This window comes from Lissotriton helveticus, chromosome 4_1 (genome assembly GCF_964261635.1).
Source record: "Lissotriton helveticus chromosome 4_1, aLisHel1.1, whole genome shotgun sequence".
NCBI classification, from domain to species: domain Eukaryota; kingdom Metazoa; phylum Chordata; class Amphibia; order Caudata; family Salamandridae; genus Lissotriton; species Lissotriton helveticus.
Genome location: NC_136063.1, coordinates 249,912,336 through 249,924,594, shown reverse-complemented (window position 1 = coordinate 249,924,594; position 12,259 = coordinate 249,912,336).

Below are 12,259 nucleotides of genomic sequence, written 5' to 3'. Positions count from 1 at the left end.
TGGGAGGATGGCCTCCTTTACAGTGAGCCCAAGGCTCCTGTGCCTGGGTCATCTAGGGCCTTAGTGGTCCCCCAATGCTTCAGGGCTTTCCTGTTCTATTTAGCTCATGAGATCCCCTTGGCGGGACACTTGGGCCAAGACAAAACCTTTGAGAGACTAGTCCCACATTTCTATTTGCCCAGGATGAGGATTTCCTCCGATACATTTTGCAAGACTTGTGTGTCCTGCCAAGCTAGTGGGAAAACAGGGACCAAATTGAAGGCTCCCTGGAACCACTACCAGTCGTTGGCACCCCCTTTGAAAGGGTGGGCATCGACATTGTCGGGCTGATGGGTCCACCAACCTCTTCTGGTCACCGGTTTATCCTGGTTCTGGTGGACCATGCAACCCTGTACCCGGAGGCTATCCTTCTGAGGACCATCACTGCACCTGCGGTGGCGCGGGCCCTGATGGGGATTTTTACCCGGGTGGGTTTCCCCAAAGTTGTGGTGTCGGACAGGGGCACCAACTTTATGTCCGCCTATGTTTATGCCGTGTGGAAGGAGTATAGGGTGACTTACAAGTTCTCTACCCCTTACCATCCCCAGACCAACGGGCTTGTTAAAAGATTCAACAAGATCCTGAAAGGCAGGACCAGGAGTCTGCCTCAGGGCCTGAGGAAGAAGTGGGACATCCTCTTGCCCTGCCTGTTGTTTTCCTACTGGGAGGTGCCGCAGAAGGGGGTAGGCTTAAGCCCCTTTGGGCTTCTGTACGGACACACTGTTAGGGGACCTCTCAGTTTGGTGAAGGAGGGGTGGGAGAAGACTCCTAGGAGACTTCCCCAAGATGTAGTGAGCTACATGTTGGCTTTCCGCAGCCAGATGGCTAAGTTGTGGAAAGAGGCAGGTGACAACTTCGAAGCCAGCCAGTCGGTCATAAAAGAATGGTATGACCGGAATGCCCATCCTATGGAGTTGGATACTGGACAGAAGGTGTGGGTAATGGAGCCCGGAGAGCTTAGCGCCCTCCAGGACCGATGGACTGGCCCATATGAGATACTGGAGAAGAAGGGCCAGGCCACTTACGTGGTGGATCTTAAGACCCCAAGGCAACCCCACCGGGTGTTGCACGCCAACCACCTCAAGCCACACCAGGAGAGGTCTGAGTTCACCCTCCTGATGGTGACTGATGGGAGCGAGGAGGAGGAGAGCGAGCCTCTTCCGGACCTTCTGGCATCCCAAGAGAAAGACGGATCGGTGGAGGGAGTGGTTTTCTCCCCGACCTTGACCGTTGAGGAACAGAAGAACTGCCGCCAGGTATTGGAGCAGTACTTTTCTTTGTTCTCCCTCACCCCTGGGATTACCCACCTGTGTACCCATGATGTGGACACAGCCTCCCTGTCAAAACCAAGTCTTATAGGCTGTCAGATAAGGTGAAGGCCAGCATCCAGAGTGAGGTCACTAAGATGCTGGCGTTGGGGGTGATCGAGCCCTCCAAAAGCCACTGGTCCAGTCCGGTGATTTTGGTACCAAAAGCTGCCCCACCTGATGATGACGTTCTGTGTGGATTACCGAGGACTCAATTCGGTGACCAAGACGGATGCTTATCCCATCCCTAGGGCGGATGAGCTCATCGATTGGCTGGGGGCTGCCCGATATTTGAGTACCTTCGACCTCACGTCAGGGTACTGGCAGATCGCCCTGATGGAAGGAGCCAAAGAGAAGTTCGCTTTTTCCACCCTGGAGGGCTACTTCCCCTTTAGAGTGATGCCCTTTGGACTGAAGAACGCTCCTGCACATTTCAGCGGCTGGTGAACTGGGTACTCTACGGTCTAGAGGCCTTTTCCGCTGCCTACCTGGATGACATAGCCGTCTTCAGCGGCAGCTGGGAAGAACATGTACATCACCTTCGGGAGGTGCTTCAGGCCCAGCAGCAGGCGGGCCTGACCATCAAGGCCAGCAAACGTCCGATCGGACAGGGATCTGTAGTCTACCTGGGACACCTGGTGGGCGGGGGTAAGGGGCAGCCCCTACAGGCCAAGATCAAAACCATTCTAGCCTGGGAGCCCCCAAAACGCAGACAGAGGTCAGGGCTTTCCTGAGCCTCACTGGTTACTACTGCCGATTTGTCAAGGGTTATGGCACCATTGTGGCTCCCTTGACGGAGCTAACATCCAAGAAACAACCGAGGAAAGTGATTTGTACCCTTGATTCCCTCAAGCAGGCTTTGTGCACTACTCCTGTGCTTAGAACCCCAGACTTCTCTGAGGAGTTCATTGTTAAAATGGACGCCTCGGAACATGGCATTGGGGCAGTACTCTCGCAACTCAATGAGGAGGGCCTGGACCAGCCAGTGGCTTTCCCATCCAGAAGACTACTCCTCTGGGAACAACGGTGGAGTGCAATCGAAAGAGAAGCTTTTGCGGTGGTCTGGGTCCTGAAGAAGCTGAGGCCATACCTCTTTGGCTCACACTTCCTGATTCAGACCAACCACTGGCCCCTTTGCTGTCTCATGCAAATGAGCGGCGTAGTCCCTAAACTGTTGAGGTGGTCCATTTCCCGCCACGGTATGGACTTCAGGGTGGAACACCGACCCGGAGTAGACCACGCCAATGCTGACGGTCTCTCTAGGTTTTCCCCCTTAGTGATGAGAACTCAGACATGCAAGCCCTGGGTTGGTCTTCCCCTACATGTTTTTCCCTTCATGTCTCGTATCTGACCGCCATTTTTGTTGGACATAGGACACTGGACACCTTACCGTTGCTAAACAGTGCTGAGGTGCAGGTGCCCTCACCTAAAAACATGTCTGCCTCCGGGCCCTGCTCCTGCGGTGAGGCCACCATCCTGTCTGCGCACTAGTAGTTGGAATAGGCTGGGACTGGATGCTACTGTAACCCTGACGGCCCGCCTCTTGTCACCATAGACAGACAGGACAGAGGGAACAGGGAACACCACAGAGTCCCTAGATTCTTCCAGAACCTTCCAACCCCTCCAGGTTGCCACCAGAACTTGCCGCCTTTTTGGTCACCTGACTATAGGGTATAAAAGGAATGGTGGGAGCCACATATTCTTGTTACACTACTGGCTAGAGACCCACCTTGACTGGAGTGCGGACGGCTGCGTCAGCAGGATTGCCACCCCAACAAGGCTGACTGCTCCTAGGAACTGCTGCCCTCCCATGTGCGCCGCCCTTCTCCCTGCTGATCTGACCCAGCTCAGAGTGGACGTGGTAAACCTCCCCAGAGTGTCTCCCCAGGGAGAAGGACTGCTCCCCTGGTCACTGGTCTCATCTGGCCAACAAGGACCCCAAGGACTGTCCCTACAGCGGGGTAGGTCTGGGTGCGAAGAGAAAGAGAGCGTCGCCAAGCAACTGGGACTCCGACCTGCACCGTCATCGGCAGCATTTCCGGGAAGCCGCGCAACGGTTGGATCCCGGGCGAAGTGCTGCCAGGAACCCTGGGGCTCGCCCAGGCACAATTGCGAGGAGCCCCAGGGAGCGCGGGAGCTTTCCGAACCCTCCAGACCGGATCCCCTGCTGTGGGGAGGCCCATGGACTACGGCAACGTCATCCTCCCCCCAGGTAACAGCCCAGCAGGAAGTGTGGAGTGGGCTGACTGGGGGAGGAGTTGCCAGGAGGCCGTTCAAGGAAGGCTTGCATGGAAGGTGCCTGGCACATACCTTCCTCTACGCCATATCGCCTCTACCTACCTCACAGAGACTGAATTGGTGAGTCGTGGGGACTGTGAGTTATTCCTCCATGGAGACTTGCTCATTTTGCATCAGAACTAGCCCCAGGGGCACCTGGGGCCTGAATCTTTCAGTAAGGGGGGGGGGGGGTACTTTACGAGTAGAAGCTGTATTTGGAGTGTATTATGCTGCAGTGCCTTCCCTGAGACTGTACTGAACTTCTGCATGAGAATTGCTTCCTTTATTGAATTGATGTTACTAGAACCACTTCTCTCTGCGAGAACCTTTACCTTGTCGACCATGAGATTCTTTCAGCTTTGGACCTTGACAAGAAGTTAGATAAAGATACTTGTTCTTCTGCATAACGTTGGAGTGGTGTTGCCTTCTTGTGTGTGCTTTACTGCGTCAGTGTGGATGTGTGCTCCACAATCACTTTACACATTGCCTCGTGCGGACCTACCTGCCTCGCGCCAAGCTACCTTGTCAGAATCCGTGGTTCTAACATCATTGTACAGGTCTCATCGCAGACTGCATACCCTTCCAGCTCTGGTGCCACTAAGTATGTGCCCCGAAATTCATGTGCACTCTCTGTTTGAACTTTGGTGGCGTCTGAGTCCATGGGCTGGGCGTTGTCTTCATCATCATGTAGCTGATACTGACATGGTGGTAAAGAGGAGTCTGTAGCATTCAACTGCGACCCTTGACCCTGTTCCAGGCAGGTCGCTCCCCACGCCGCACAGCACCAGCTGTGTGTCAGCGCCCTCCAAACCTGCAGCTACCGCTGCCTGAAGTTTGAGGCCAGCGGTAGGCCGTAGGTTCTGTGCCTGTTGCCTTGCTGTAATTGTGCCTCTTTGCCTCCTTACTTTGTGGTCTTTTATTGTGCCCCATTCTGTGTGTTTTCATTCTGTTTTCTTCCCCGGTTTTCGTCTCGCATTTTACTGTGCCCTTCCATTGACTTTTTGCCTGTTTTTTCTGCTGCTGCATCCCCTGCGGCCCCACCCCCTGCTCGTCCATTTGCCGCTCCACTCCCGCCTCCCAGCTGCTCCTCCCTCCCACCTCCCCTTATATGGCGGCCGCTGCTCAGCTGCGCAGCGAATGCGTGCAGCGGGCGTGCATAAGGCAAGGCTGGCTGCGCCCATCCGTGCCTGGATCGCGCCCAGCGCCAGAACCCGTGGCCCCCGCGAACGCCATGACGCCGGACACTGCTACGATGCCAGCACCCCCCAAGCACTCAACACCGGACAACCACACACCTACTTCCTGATCGCCCCGAAACGCGTACAAGGACCCTTCTCCTGCCAGACCTGCAGCTTCACCAGCATCCGATCCGCAAATCCACCCAATGGGAAAGAACGCAACCACCTCAGATGCATTCTTCTCAACACCTGCTCTGCCCGCAAACACGCCGTTAAACTCTGGGACCTACTCGACTCATCCTCCCCAGACGTCGCCTTCCTGACGAGGCCGGGCTGAACCCCTCCTTGGCACCCGACATCGCCATAGCCATCCCGGATGGCTACAAGATCACCCGCAGGGACCGCATCAACGGAGTAGGAGGAGGAATCGCCATGATCCACAGGAACCCTCTCAGAGCCTCAACCAACATCAACGACAACCTCAGCACCGCCGAACACCTGCAGTTCCAGATCCACACCGATTCCAACACCACCCTCAGAGGAACCCTCGTCTACAGACCCCCCGGACTCCGACCACAGTTCAGCGACTCCATCACCGAACTCGTCAGTACACACGCACTCACCTCCACAGACTACATCCTTCTGGGGGACTTGAACTTCCACCTCGAGAACAACAACGACACCAACTCCACCACCCTGATCGCCAACCTCGCCAACCTTGGACTCAGGCAACTCGTCATAACACCCACCCAGTCAGCCGACCACATGCGTGACCCCATCTTCTCTGCAAGCTCCCACGTCTCCTTCAACCACACCACCGAACTCCACTGGACCGACCATCGCTGCATCCACTTCACCTTCCGGAAACCCACCACGCACCATCGCACCCAACAGATCCCCCGCTGCTGCTGGAGCAGAGTCACTGAAGACCAGCTAACTACCACCCTCACCCAGAGACCACCCACCGACCCCGACCCTGCCGCCCGCAACCTCAGACAATGGATCGATGACTGCGCCAACACCCTCGCCCTGATCAAGAAACCCTCCAACAGACACACCAGCAAGAAAGCCTGCTGGTTCACTGAGACCTCCAGGCCTCCAAGCAAACCTGCAGAAAACTAGAGAAGAAATGGCACCATGAACAGACACTGTCAGCTACGCAGCCCACAAGAACGCCACCTGCAGACACCATCACCTCATCAGATCCACCAAAAGGGCCTCTGTTAGACCTGTCAGCCCTAGGGTGGTCTTTCCCTATTTTTTTTCGCCCTTGCCTCATTTTTCCCACCTTCTTTTTGTTGGCCCTTAGGTCTTCGGGCACCCTTTTCATGGCTAATCTGTGTTAGGGTGCAGGTGCTCTCTACTTCAAACATGGCGGCCACTGGCTCCTGCTACTGCAGCGTGGTCTTTTTAGTGTAGCACCCTAGTTGCCAGAGAGCAGGCTGGATCCCCATACAATGTTGCAATGCCAGCCACCCATCCCCTGTCCATAGGTAGAGTGGGGAAGCTCCTGGAACCTTCCAGAAGAAAGGCGGAGCTGATTTTTGCCGCCTTAGAGAGTGGTCACCTGACCTGGGCATACTTAAGCAAGGGAGGGAACTTTTTTTAGTCAGTTGGGGCATCACTGACCTGGGGAACCCACGCAGGAAATTTAGGCGGGAGGGCCTAGTCAGGAACTTATGCCACTGGGAGTGACAGGATTTAGGTGCTGCCTCTTAAGCTAAGTGAGGTATCCTAGACAAGCCCCCTGATCTGGCCCAGCGGTAGGGAACCCCAGGATCCATCTGCAGTGACCTGAGGAAACTCAGCCAGCCTCCAACTCAGACCCCCCCCTCTTCTTCAAGAAACCATCACCTAAGGGCGCAGAACCATCCAAGCGCCAAGAGACTACTTGCCTGTGACCAGAGACTACTGGGGGATCGACCAGGTACTGGACTTGTGCTGCTCTGCGCACTCCCTGCCTCCATCTGGGCTTAGTTGGCCCTGCCTGTCTCCCCCTGACTGACTCGCTCTGCCTTACATCCTGCCTGCCTATTTGCTGCATGATTTGAAAGTGCTGTAATTAGTCTCCTCTCCAAGCGCTGGGTCAAAGACTGCCTGAATTCAGAAGCTCTCCCCCCCCACTGCACCCCTCCAGGAGCGCTGGAAGCCCCCTCAGGCGCGATCCTCATCGAGCGCTGTGAGCCCTCCTACCTGCTGCGCCACGTGAAGCTCCAAGATTGCCCTTTGGCGGCCCCCGTGTGCCGGGACAGGGCCGCCGGAATTCTCCTCAGGCCTCGATAGGCCTCAAGTCCTCCCGCCTTCCGGCCCCGGCGCTTTGTGGTGGCCCGCGCCCGCATTGTGCCCCCTCGGCGGCCCCCGGATACCAGGAGAGGGCCGCCGCTCATTGCGCACTAGGCCTGAAGCCGGGCTACCCCATCACGTGAGCGGGAGCGCCGCCGCGTCATCAGCCGCGCCCCCGCCCAAGCTGCGCAGCCATTGGCTGCTACCGCCGAGCCCGTCTAGCAAGGCCCGGCACGCGAGGAAAGCTGTGACTCGCCACGGAGGGGGCCGTGAGGCAGGAGAGCCCCCCACCGATTTGCCCCATACTAAATTCACTCGGTCCCGGCGCCAGTGCCCCGCATCTGTCCCCTGCCCCGCACCGGGCCGAGTGAGGCCCCGGAAGGACCGAAACCACTCTGCCTGCCCCCGGAGACATCGCAAGGGCCCTGAGCAGGCTGAAGATAGCAGGTAACCCTAGGGGAGGAGGGCGGAAGGCTGGTTTAGGCCCCGAGTTCGCCCCTCCCCTGGGGAAAACTGAGACTGGGCCTCGTTGGCCTCCCCACGAGCCTCGAGAGACTGTGAGGCCTAAATTAAGCATCAGGAGTACCTGGGGCCAAATAACTGTGCATGCCTGGAGAGCAGGCTTATACTGAATTAACTGTTTCAGGCCAAATTGATAACAAGATCGTTCACCGCATTGACTGTTGGTGCATGGTGACAGTCTCGGGCTGCATTAACTGTCACGCCTGATGACCGGTTTTAAGCCTGCGGATGAAGTGGTAATATTTCCCTGTACTGAATTTCTTGCAGGGGCGGGCTTCAATGGATCCTGATGGGGTTGTGTTATGATACTTATTGATTTACTCCATTATTATTTTGATGACATGATTACTGGTATTGAACTGTTGATATTTACAAGGGGAAATGTTCATAACTGCTCTTGACATGTTAGTCCATGGTTTATGAAGGTACCCCCCCATAGCCTGCGGAAGAGTAGAATGCGACAGGCTGGGTTATTTGATGTTTTACTGCTTTAATGAAAATGCATAATGAAATGCTTTAAGGAAGTGCCTTAATGAAATGCTAATGAAATGCTAATGCATTGATTGCCTTGATCTGAAGCCTATATAAAAGACATTGATTTTCAATCACAAGTACTGGTGTGGACTCTATTATTGAGCCCACTTATCTCCTCAGTGGATGAGTGTGTTGAGTAGTTGCTTTACACGTAAGCCCCTGGCTGCCTTCCTGCTCGAGCCAAGCTACCCCCCCGGAGAACTGGCGCTCCCAGTTCTTACAACCCTCCTTAAATGACCGCCTAGACAACAACACACACAACAGCAAAGAGCTCTTCAACATCGAGAAGGGACTCTCCAACCCCAGCTCCAACACCAACAACATCCCACCTTCGCAAGACCTGTACGACTACCTTGCCAACTTCTTTCATCGCAAGATCGCAGACATCCACGACAGCTTCAACGTCACGACCGCCCCGACAACCAATGAGACCTCCGCCCCCACAGCTACCACCCGCACCGATCCCCTGCTCTCCTGGACCAACATAAACGACTACAACACCATCCAAATCATGAACACAATCCACTCCGGATCTCAGTCAGACCCTTGCCCACACCACATCTTCAACAAAGCCAGCACCACCATCGAACCCCATCTCCAGAAGCCATCAACATCTCCTTTGAGACAGCGACCTTCCTGGAGAGAAGGAAGAACGCTGAGATCAACGCCCTACTAAAAAAACCGAAGGCTGACCCCGAGGACATCAAGAACTTCTGGCCCATCTCTCTGCTCCGTTCCCGGCGAAGGTCATCGAGAAGACCGTCAACAGACAACTGACCTGCTACCTCAAGGAGAACAGCATCCTGGACCCTTCCCAGTCCGGGTTCCGCAGCAACCACAGCACCGAAACTGCCCTCATCGCCAACATGGATTACATCAGGGCCCTGCTAGACAATGGAGAAAACGCGGCCCTTATCCGCCTGGACCTGTCATCTGCCTTCGACACTGTCTGCCACCACACCCTACGCACACGCCTCCACAACGCTGGGATCTGAGACAAGGCTCTAGACTGGACTGCCTCCTTCCACACCTGCACAACCCAGGGAGTCCGTCTCCTCCGTTTCCGCTCCGAAGCCACCAAGATCATCTGCGGTGTACCCAAGGGCTCATTCCCTCAGCCCGACATTGTTCAACAACTACATGTCACAGCTTGCCTACGTCGCCCCACTGCTTGACCTCAACATCATCTCCTACACTGACGACACCCAGCTGATCCTCTCCCTCACCAAGGACCCCCTCACCGCCAAAACCAACCTCCACGAAGGAATGAAAGCCGTCGCAGAGTGGATGAAGAACAGCAGAATGAAACTAAACTCGGACAATACGCAAGTCCCCATCCTCGGCTCCACCCCCTCGGCCTGGGACGACTCCTGGTGGCCGACTGCACTGGGAACAACTCCAACACCCACCGACCACGCACACATCCTGGGGTTCATCCTCGACTCTACTCTCTCCATGACAAAGCAGGTCAACGCCGTCTCGTCCACCTGCTTCAACACCCTCCGCATCAATCAATCAATCAGTCATTTGTTAACTATACTACATACCCATGAGGGTCTCAAGGCGCCGGGGGGGTGAGGTGGGGGCCGCTTCTGATCGAACAGCCAGGTGTTTAGTGTCCTCCTGAAGGTCAGCAGGTCTTGGGTCTGTCGTAGGCTCAGTGGGAGGGTGTTCCATGTCTTGGCGGTGAGGTGGGAGAAGGAACTCCCACCGGTGGTTGTTCTTCGGATGCGTGGGACGGTGGTGAGTGAGAGGTCGGCAGAGCGTAGCTGGCGGTTGGGGGTATAGAAGGAGAGCCGTCTGTTGAGGAAGGCTTTGCCGGTCTTATGGAGTGCCTTGTGTGCGTGGATGAGGAGCTTGAAGGATATCCTCTTGTTGACGGGGAGCCAGTGCAGGTTTCTCAGGTGGGGGATGATGTGGCCGTGTAGTGGTACATCGAGGATCAGTTGTGCCGAGGCGTTTTGGATGCATTGTAGTCGATTGATGAGCTTGGTCGGGGCTCCCGTGTAGAGGGTGTTTCCGTAGTCGAGTCTGCTGCTGACGAGGGCCTGGGTGACTGTCTTTCTTGTATCTGTCGAGATCCATCTGTAGATCTTGCGGAGCATGCGGAGGGTGTTGAAGCAGGAGGAGGAGGCGGCGTTGACTTGCTTGGTCATTGAGAGCGTTGAGTCGAGGATGATTCCCAGGTTGCGTGCGTGGTCGGTGGGGGTCAGGGCTGCCCCCAGTGCTGTTGGCGACCAGGAGGTATCCCAGGCTGATAGGTTGGAACTGAGGATGAGGACCTCCGTCTTGTCCGAGTTCAGCTTCAGACGGCTGATCTTCATCCAGTCGGCGACGGTCTTCATTCCTTTATGGAGGTTGGCTTTGGCGGTGATGGGGTCCTTGGTGAGGGAGAGGATCAGTTGAGTGTCCTCGGCGTAGGAGATTATGTTGTGGTCGTGCTGTCGGGTGATGTGTGCAAGCGGGGCCATGTAAACGTTGAACAGTGTCGGGCTGAGGGAGGATCCTTGGGGTACGCCGCAGATGATCTTGGAGGCTTCGGAATGGAACGGAGGGAGGTGGACGCTCTGGGTTCTGCCGGAGAGGAAGGAGGTGGTCCATTCCATAGCCTTGTCTCGGATCCTGCTGTGTGGAGGAGTGCGCGTAGTGTGCGGTGGCAGACGGTGTCGAAGGCGGCGGAGAGGTCTAGGAGGATGAGTGCTGCAGTCTCCCCGTTGTCTAGCAGGGTCCTGATGTCATCGGTGGCGGCGGTGAGGGCGGTCTCGGTGCTGTGGTTGCTGCGAAACCCTGACTGGGAAGGGTCTAGGATTCTGTTCTCTTCGAGGTATCGGTTTAGCTGTCTGTTAACGATTTTCTCAATGACCATGGCCGGGAAGGGGAGCAGAGAGATGGGTCGGAAGTTCTTGAGGTCTCTTGGGTCTGCCTTGGCTTTTTTGAGTAGGGTGTTGATCTCGGCGTGTTTCCAGCTCTCTGGGAAGGTCGTGGTCTCAAGGGCGAGATTGATGACGTTGCGTAGGTGGGGTGCGATGGAGCTGCTTGATTTGTTGCATGCATGCATGCTCTGCAAGATCTACAGGTGGGTCCCCACGCAAACAAGAAGAATGGTCACCCAGGCCCTCGTCAGCAGCAGGTTAGACTACGGAAACTGCCTCTATTCAGGAGCCTCGGCCAAACACCTGAAATGACTTAAACGCATTTAAAATGCCTCTGCACGCCTGATCCTTGACATCCCTTGCCGCAGCCACAAAACACCCCACCTGAGAGACCTGCACTGGCTCCCCGTCAACAAGAGGATCACCTTCAAGCTCCTCGCCCACGCACACTAGGCCGGACCAGCATACCTCAACAGATGACTCAGCTTCTACACCCCCAACCACCAGCTTTGCTCCGCTGATTTCACCCTCACAACCGTCCCCCGCCTCCGAACTGTGACCTCCGGTGGCAGATCGCTCTCCCACCTGGCCGCCAAGACCTGGAACACCCTCCCCATATCCCTACGGCAGACCCAGGACCTACTAACCTTCAGAAGACTCCTCAAGATCCGGCTATTTGAGCAGTAGCAGCATCCCCCCCAGAGCCTTGGGACCCTCGGGGGTGAGTAGTGCGCTTTACAAATGTTCTGATTGATTGGATGATTGATTCAACTCCGCCATTTGCCTGTTTCTGCTTGCTTCTGCCCTCTGCATCATGCCCAGGAGGACACCTTCCACTGTCCCCCGCAAACATCCTTGACACTCACCTTTGACACCGACGAGGACCCGCACAGCTCGTGTGGCACCACCTCAGTGCAGCGCAAGTCACCGTCCCATGGCGGTGTGTCTGTGACGGCTGCAGTACATCCTGGGCCACTAACAGCTGAAGTCATGGACCCTTGCTGTTTGAACCTTGTACTGCTGATTGTCTGATCACTGTTGTGGATGTTGCCAGCTCCAACCAACCCCTGAGGGGTGGCTTACACTACTCAACACCCATCCAGCACAGGCATCACTGGACATGTAATCCTGGGATTAAAAGGAGCCGGGCGCACATGCCCGTAGCCAGTTTCACAAACTCACTCAGTGTCTCTGTGTGGTCATTATGTATGCATGAGGGCCACGGGCCATTCCACATTACATTGTG